Source organism: Cygnus atratus, chromosome 6 (assembly GCF_013377495.2).
Source record: "Cygnus atratus isolate AKBS03 ecotype Queensland, Australia chromosome 6, CAtr_DNAZoo_HiC_assembly, whole genome shotgun sequence".
NCBI lineage: Eukaryota > Metazoa > Chordata > Aves > Anseriformes > Anatidae > Cygnus > Cygnus atratus.
The window spans coordinates 5,239,781-5,249,180 of NC_066367.1; the positions used below are offsets into that span (position 1 = coordinate 5,239,781).

General features: G+C 37.2%; 1 long non-coding RNA gene across 1 annotated transcript in view; it reads right to left on the minus strand.

Annotated features, from left to right (window-relative positions):
- Positions 1–9,189, minus strand: part of LOC118259662 (uncharacterized) — a 28,352-nt gene extending 19,163 nt beyond the window's left edge. Inside the window, exons 1-4 of the long non-coding RNA XR_004782080.1 lie at positions 9,115–9,189; positions 8,194–8,291; positions 5,018–5,170; positions 4,380–4,588 (exon numbers count right to left, since the gene is read on the minus strand). This is a non-coding gene — a long non-coding RNA (uncharacterized LOC118259662). The remainder of the gene's footprint in view (positions 1–4,379; positions 4,589–5,017; positions 5,171–8,193; positions 8,292–9,114) is intronic.
- Between the last annotated feature and the right edge of the window lie 211 nt (positions 9,190–9,400).

The window sequence follows — 9,400 nt, forward strand, 5'->3', positions numbered from 1 at the left end:
TCTACAGTAATCCTGGTTAACTCACTCTGTCATCAGAAACTGGGAAGGTATGTGTTCTTTATGCATGTCCTTGAGTAAATTCCGTTAAATTTAGAGCTTGACAACTTACCTGGTCCTTAAACGAAACATACTGCTTCAAAAATGTATATATTTATATACCTACTTGAGTGAGTTTCTACCGTGGCTCTTAAAAAAAAATCTGTGCAATAACTTTAGAGTAACACAAACTGTTTCTATCGTTTTTCATTTCTCAATGCTGCTCGTAGGCTTTGTGTCTGGGTGAACTGAAGGTATGGCTTACAGCTCAAGTGCCAGGAAACATCTCTCCTTCAGCAGACTTCTGTTAAAAGGTGTATAAGAAATCCCCATCTAGAATTTTTAAGTCTTATATGGGGGAATAAGCATTTTGGTTCTTGACTATTAGCTAGCCTATAGCCAGGAAAAGGAGTTCAATGTCATTGCCCTTAGCCTGAACATCCTCATTTCAGAGGTATTATGTACGATTGGACACATAATGATGACTGTTTAAAGTTTCCTTGTGACAGTAGAAGATTAAAAGCTAAGATGGCAGAAAAAGAAACCGAGAAAAGAACACTTGTTAATTTATAGTTGATTAATTAAGGCCTTTGCTGCAAGAGTTACAATGTCCCCTCACCCTTAACCTGTTTTCAAGTGGAAGGTAATATAACCCAACTGAAATAAGGTTAGAAATCTTACCTTACTTGATAATTAAATTTCATTTCTGTTGAGCTGTGATACAATATTCATTGTTCCAGTTTTAGCTACTTCAATTATTTTGATAGAATTATAAGTTGCAGAAACAGCTTATATATATATATTATATACTCTAATTGCAACTAAGTGCTATAGAGAACATATGATACAGATTATATACTCTTAAGTGCAAGTAAATATACTAGCATTTTGAATTTTTGTGCGTGCGTGCGTTTCTGGTTTTTGGCTTGTTTTGTTGTTGTTGTTTGCTAGTTTTAGGAAAAGCTCTCCAAACTGTTTACAAATAGTGGTTAAAAATCAGTCTTTTGTTGTACACGTGGAAAAGCTGAAAGATGGCTTAGTTAAGTGGTTTAACCAGTGACCGTTTGGGGTCTTAGGCTGTGTCCGATTGATGGGTTAACATTGTACTTAGGACACTGAATGATGGAGGATCTCAAATATTTGGAAGCCTCTGATGTGCTACCAAGGTTCTGTCTGCTATATTCTGCTGTCTCCTGTATATTTATATATATGTATTTACATACCTTTATAAGATGTTCAAGACCAGCAACAGCTCAGCATTTTCAGCCTGCTTTCTGTATTATTATCATAAATAGCAACACATTGGGTTACTCAGTTCTAGGAAAAAAGTTAATTTTTTTTCCACCTTTTTTTTTTTGGGGGTGGGGGGAGGGGGGTCAAAGTGTGAGAGTGAAGAAGTGCTAAAACAGTAGGAAAAATGACTAGTTTATTATTATTATAATGGACTAGGGATATATGGGCTGGTGTTTTTAAGTGACAAAGAATAGAAAGATAAACATTTAGAGCTGAATGGTGACTTACTGCTAAAAAAATAAGTCAAAACACTGTGGAAAGTCAAGTAGGTAAGGCTGTATTGGACTCACTCAATTGTTTAACCTAGCTCCGTTTATTTATTGGTAAGAGAAAAAGCAGTATATATAAAAGCAAACAAAAAAAAAATCTAAAAAGAAAAAGCTGTGCATCTATTTGCTTCAAGTGAGACAGAATACTTACTGCAGTTGGTTGTCCGAAAAGGATGCGTGGTAGTGGTTGAGGGCTAAGGAAAAGGAAGGAATTGTGTTTGTTTTCCTGCAGCTTTAAAACAACTTGGCTCTGAAATCTCATTTCAACACCTGTATAAAAGGAAACCTGAGCAAAAGCCATAACTCGAGGGGAAAAAAAGTGCCCAATTAAGCCAAGGTGTATTTATATGCACAAGGCTCTTAATTCTGGGTCTTAATACTATTGTGTGTATGATAACAATATTTTACAATGTGGTAATAATGCCCAATCTCCCAGTTCCCATTCCTGACATTTGAGCAGGAACCTATAATTCTAGGTTATTGTGTAGAATGATTTTGGTGAGGACTGAATGTCCACCAGTAGATACTGTTACAGATTCACTAATACTCTTCTGTATCTATTTATTCCAGCTAAGGGTATGGCTTACTGATCTCTACCAATTGGTTCTTCTTAATACTGCAGCTACAATGTTCAAAATGCAAAACTCTGTATTACATAACGTTTTGGTTAGTGCAACACTTGGAATACTTCATGTTCAAATCCATTCTAGAACCTAGAATAAGCAGGTGGAGGATGGGAGGAAAGCAGGTACCCTGGGAGTATTGGTTGATAGTCGGCTGAATATGAGCCAGCAGTGTGCTCAGGTGGCCAAGAAGGCCAACAGCATCCTGGCCTGTATAAGAAGCAGTGTGGCCAGCAGGTCTAGGGAGGTGATTGTCCCGCTGTACTCGGCTCTGGTGAGGCCACACCTCGAGTACTGTGTTCAGTTTTGGGCCCCTCGCTACAGGAAGGACATGGACGTGCTCGAGCGAGTCCAGAGAAGGGCGACCAAGCTGGTGAGGGGTCTGGAGAACAAGTCTTACGAGGAGCGGCTGAGGGAGCTGGGCTTGTTCAGCCTGGAGAAGAGGAGGCTCAGGGGCGACCTTATCGCTCTCTACAGTTACCTTAAAGGAAGCTGTAGTGAGGTGGGGGTTGGTCTGTTCTCCCACGTGCCTGGTGACAGGACGAGGGGGAATGGGCGAAAGTTGCGACAGGGGAGTTTTAGGTTGGATGTTAGGAAGTACTTCTTTACCGAAAGGGTTATTAAGCATTGGAACGGGCTGCCCAGGGAGGTGGTGGAGTCGCCATCCCTGGAGGTCTTTAAAAGACGTTTAGATGTAGAGCTTAGTGATATGGTTTAGTGGAGTACTTAGTGTTAGGTCGGAGGTTGGACTCGATGATCTTGAGGTCTCTTCCAACCTAGAAATCTGTGTCTGTGTCAGGTGGATGTAGTGACACAGGCTGCAGGCATCTGGCTGCTAAAGGCCACAATGCAGATTACACAGTGCTACAATTTGAGCTATTACACTATGCCAGCAGCAATAACTATAGAAAGTTATACACTTCAGGAACAGCAGGATAATTACTTATATTGCAGTAGCAGTAACACACAAAATACACTTAACAAATAAGCAAACACCGGTCTAGACACACACACACACACAAAAAAAAAAAAAAAAAAAAGGAAAAAAATTGTTTTACCTTTTTCAAGTCTCATGAAAAAGCCCAAGCAAGAGTTCTAGTTATACATACTCTACTCCTATAAATAATAATCCATGAAAAAAAGCTAAAGTTTTTTTTTCCTCTGTCACTTCATGCTTATACACTGCTACCATTCTCTTTTCAGGAGCTGGGCTCTGCACAGTAACAAGAGCCTGTCTGGAAGTTCAGAGCTGACAGCCTCCTGGTTATAATTAGAATGATTATCTACCGTCCCACAGATGTATATTTTTAATGAAACAGACTGACTAAATGAAGAGTTTAAATTGATCCAAATGAAGTTCATGCTTCATTTGAGACAAATAACATGATTCTTTTTATATTAAACTGTTTTAATATTTAATATAAATATATTCAATTAATATAATATAAATTAATATATATTAATACATAATTATCAATTTCCAAAATAACAATGTGCACACTAAATTGTAAAGATATTTGCAACTCCACTTTCTACTGATAATTCCAGAGTGTTTTTTTTTCCCCCTCAAACTCACAACTTTCTAAATGTAAACTATTACAAAGGGAAAAAATACCTTCTGATTAGTGCTAACTCACATGGAATCATAGAATCATTTAGGTTGGAAAAGACCTCTAAGATCATCTAGTCCAACTTTTAACGTAGCACTGCCAAATCTACCATTAAACCATGTCCCTAAGCTCTACATAAAGCTTAATATATTAGCCAAATTTAACAATATAAATACAGAAAAATCCAAACATCTAAAGCATGTTTTATGAACATGTTGTCTGGTTAAATCCAGCATTAGGGGTAAGTGCAGGAGACCTAAATTGAGTTTTTTAGCTCTGCTGGAGGTAGAGTTGACCAAGAATGCAAGCCACCTGCTGCCTAGTGTAGGTTATAGTCTGTCTTTCCCTGTGTCCTAAAAGAACATGTTCTAGTATGTAGAGAAATGGTTTGAAGTTCTCAGTAGGCCTATGGCCGGCATTCAGGGCAGGATTTAGGAGTGAAACCTAAAGTTCTACAGCAAATATATACATAAGGAAATATCAACTGCACAAATTATTAAGGTAGAAAATAAACTGGAGTAGAAGTACATATTTGCTTAGCTCCTTACCTTGATACTTGCAAATTAAATCTGATGTATGTGACTGTAGCAGAGGAAGTTATTCTGAAGGTCTTCAGTGCATTGGCTATGGATCACTGCTAAATCGGTGACGTCTTTGACAAGGTGCAGTAAAACTGGTGGGTATCAGCTCTGTTCCTTTCAAAGAATAGTCACAGACTATTCCTGTGTGTTGTGGCAGTCCATTGTAAATGCAATAGCTTCACATATAAATATATAAGAAAACAAAATATTGAATTAGGAGTGAGCAACAATCTTTCAATATTACAAAAAGTAGATTACAGTGAACAGAAATACCTGTGAAACGCTTTATAAGCACTATGATGCATATGATAATAAAACCATTATGGCTATACTGGACTTAAAGGAAAAAAGGGTAGCATTAACTATTTTGTGCCTATTTTAATACCCCCAAATGCCAATGGACTTAATTCTTTAAATGTCAGTGAAAAGCTAGGAACACAAATAATCATATTTCATTTAGTTAACTTTGAATATGAGCCAAATATGTGCATTTAACAGAGCTCAAAAGTGCATTTGGCTAGGCTTTCCAGAAGGCTCTGTGGTCATATATTCCACAGAACACTGTCCATAGTCCAATTTGTTTCTACTATTCACAAGGGACTCACATCTTGTGATTCCTAATGGAAGCCAGGAACTGTCTTCAGATACAGGCTCCATCCGGGACATTTTGGGCAGATGATGCCAGTTAAAAGGGTTTTGTTGTTCAAGGACCTCTTTCAATATTCTGTGGTAGATCATCACCATGGATACTTCAGAATCTGAGACAAGAACAAAATTCACAGAAAGCAATCACAGATGACTTGAAAAATGACCAAAAAGAATATATTAATATTCTGGAGTTTTTAAAAGGTACAGTGATACTGCCCCATTTTTCATATTCACAGCTCTATTGGAAAAATCAACTCAGTTTAACATAACTTTGATAAACTCGATCTAGATGAAGCAATAGACTGACTACAAGAGTTCAGAAAGTTAGAACATCAATTCCTTCATTATTAGTTATTTATTTATTTTTAATCAAATAGCTGTGGTGTAACTAATTCAATTTCAGATCATTTCAAGGTTTGGCCTCTGACCCAGATAGCCCTTTCCAGTTCAACTCTGTATTTTCTGTGAGGTATAGCTGGTTTTTTTTTGTTTTTTTTTCATTTTCATTTAAAGCTATTCACCTCTTTTTTTATTATTTTTCCCTCCAGGGACTTGTTTATAGAAGTAAGGAGTTCTGTAAATAGCCTGCTCTAACTGTAATTAAAAAGCTGATTAGAATGATTTGTAGCTGAAATAGAAGAAATTCTTAATGAACGAAGTTGAATCAGGAAGCTTTCACAGAAATAAGAAAAATACTGAAAGCAAAAATAGAAACATGTTAGTACCAGAATTTTAGAAAAGTGGGTGTTTTGTTTTTTTTTTTCAGACAATAATAGCACTGTATACAGTGCATGTTATTTCATTATATAATGAAAAAAAGTATTTTTTAACAAGTCATTTAACATTTGCATGGAAATAAGAACAGTTAATTGCAATGAAAAAAAAAAAAAACACATTTTTGAAGTTCTAACAAAACATTTTGTGTTCTATCCCTTACTGTCTTTCCCACCACCTTTCTCTGACCTCCCTACTTCACTGTCATTGATGTCATTTTTTCATTCTTCCTCCCCGCATTTCTTAGTTTTCACCAAACACCAGCACCAGTGGGTATCCACATCCCTGCAAGATTCTTTCCTTCTAACAGCTGTCTTAAAAGCCTTGGAAACTGGACCTATTATTGCTCCTGCCCTGCTTCTTTTTCCCAACCATGCCAGCTGTACAGGGACCACAGGGGGCGAGCAGTAGGCAAGTCATGAGCACTCACAGACTTTCTGTTTTTGTTGAGGTACACTTGGCATAAGAATGAAGCTAGCTTAGCCTCAGCTAGCCTGTCTTACTCACACCCATTTCCTCAGTAAAGTTGTTCTGGCACTGGGGAGTAACTGGCATTGCGCCTTCCTGCAAGGAAGAATGCACTGAGCTGGTTTTCTGGCTGTGCGCTCCTTATTGTGCTGTGGAATCTCTGGCCTTCTCCTCAATCATTCCCAGTTTATGCCTTTTTAATGCTGTTGAAACAACTAAAGGGAGAAGGAATCCCCATCAGATTCTACAAGCAGAGGCAGCTGCAAGTTGAAAGCCAGACAAGTCTAAGAATTCGTCATATTTCTAATCCAGCAGAAGCATGAAATTACTAAGCATACATGGATGGTATGAACACAGAGAGCCAGTGGCAATACTCCAAATACACAAGGACAATATGAGCATGCAAAGCCAATGGAGCGATGTTACATTGCATACCTGCATGGCAAAAAAAACAGCTGAACAACAAAACAAATCAAAAAACATGTATGGCATGTCAGTGATTTAAGAACTCCAATACCACTCTCTTCTATCATTGTCAAAGACAAGTACTTCAGAATGAAGAATAATTGCATATCATCCCTCTATTTGCACACATGCGCCATTTCCTTTCCAGGCCCACACATGCTTATAAGAGGAAATGTTAAAAGTCAGGCTGAAATTTCTTCCATTAGTATTAGTAGACATTGCACATATGTTTAAGAAAAAGGATAGGGTGGCAACTTTACACACACTTTTCCCTTTTCCTTCCTTGAATTCCACCTGGCCCTTCTTTTATTCACAACGTAATATTATATGGCTTTAACTACAACAAATCTACATGATGAAATTCTAAGCCACCCAGTCCAGTTCCCTACAATAGGTGCCAAGATAAAGAAATCATTCCTATTTCTGTTCAAGCAGTATTTACTGCTGAAGTTATTTACTATAAAGTTTAAATATTATGTCCTGTTTCTAGACTACATAATAAAGCTCCCATAGACTTAAATAAATCATTTTAAGTAGCACGTCTAGAACTACCTAACTGTTTAAAAGTAAGCATGATCTTTTCAAAGCTTGAAAATACTTTCTTTTTTTTTTTAATAGTGCCTCCTTTGGTTGCAGCTGAAACCAATAGTTTATGAATGTAATAAGAATGGCTAGTCTAGCAATGTTTCACTTTGAACTGTAAGTAAACTCTACAGAACTAGTGTGGGTTTGAATTAAACAAATATGGATGTGCATCATAAAATAAAATCAAAATGAAAACCAGGTTTTCCCTGCTTGCTTTCACCTAATCCTTGAATTAGTATTGTCGTCACATTCACAAATCAACAGCATCTATGTGGTCTATCCATTGAACATCTTTTTGACTTGTTCCACTCATTAACTTTTAACCAGACCATAGCAAATGCACTGGAGTGTTTTTGATCAGCTGACCCTGTAGCACCTGTGTTCATTGTAACTTCCCTATATTTTCATCTTTGAAGTACTATACATTTATTTCAGAGCACTTATTTCAAGAAGCCTCTGAAAGTTTATCGTTATCACTTTTACATACAGTATAAACATCAGATACATACTTGCACCTGTATGTATCGCTTACGTACAGGATAAACATCAGATTTTAAAACACAGAACTTGCTAAGTTAAAGAGGTCTACTGACAATAGGGGTGTGCTCTTCTCTAATCAAGCGTATGACAGCTAGCTGTCTGGTCAGCGCATACTGATGACAAGCTATGTATTCAGAGAGATACACTTAGGAAGTCATAAAGTTGAAAATAATAGATATTTACTGGAGAATGCAAGTTCCCAAAAAAGGAAGGAATATACTCTGAAGTACATTAAAATAAACAATGAAAAATCAAATTAATTGTGCTTTCAGAAAACATAAGCTAACATACAAATTCTTACCTTTTCCAGGCCTACTGCATTACGTTTCCACATCCAAAATGAACCAAGAGAGCTGATATTTTATAATTACAATATGTACATCTGGTTTCAGGGTGCAACTGAAAAGAACAGAGGGATATCTATCATTAATGGTTTTCACTGTTGCTAAAATTAGAGCTTTTTTTCACTGCTGCGTCATTGCAATCACCTTCAGGATAGTGAATCTCCTTTTCTGGACACAATGCGACTTTGAACCAAACAGATAATGCCCTGCTGGTTGGTAATTACAGGTGCAAGATTACACTTCATCACATAAAAATTATGTTTAAATTTAAAGGATGATCCTGGCAGATATCATAATCTTGTATCATCATCTTCATATTTTAGCTGTCCTACACTGCAGCCCAAGGGATATACTAAAGATACATGAAATATGATCCAGTATGTTCTTTTGAGTACAGAAAAAGAACAGACTTTTTCTGATGTGTAGCACTGCCTTTCAGTAGTAATAGAGGTTTAAAATTTGAGAACTTGAGACCCTTCCCAGTAACAAATGGATAGTGAGTGCAACATTGTCATTTCAGTGATGACAGAAAATACAATTCAGCAGAAAAGATCTTGCTTCTCCCCACTTGCTTTGAACTTTTCATTTTCTCTTTGCAAACTTTCTTCATCATCTGCAAATACTTAGTGTAGCCATGTGTTAGGGAATTACATTATATTCCCTCCAACTATGTGTCATTAAAATTATTCAGCTTTGCTTTGAGATTCAAAGTCAATTCATCTGCAGATTAGTTTAACTGCCTCTGAAGTCTTCAGTCCCAAGAAAATGCAAGCCTCAAACCTACTGCAGGCTACAACAGAGCTGCACCTGTCCTGCCAGAGTGCCAAAAAGCCACAGGCAGGACCTAAATGCTCAGAGCTACATAATTATGTCGAGACCTATTTTTAGCTGTTGGTTCAGTGGAGGTCTGTGATGACACAGCCTTCTTGACAGTAAACTGGTTCAGGTATCCTCTTCAGTCCACACTGTCTGGTGCTGGATTATTCTCATATTCTGTCCTGTAAACAGAGACACCTGCAAGAGAAGAGCTCCTTGAGATTTCAGCCTCTCTTGTGAGTTTGAACAGGGTCAAACATACATTGATCCTTTTTGTTTAAACATTTAGTTAGTTTCCTTGCCTCCTTTGAGTCTATCTTGGCTCTGTTTGAAGAAACAAGATGTTCT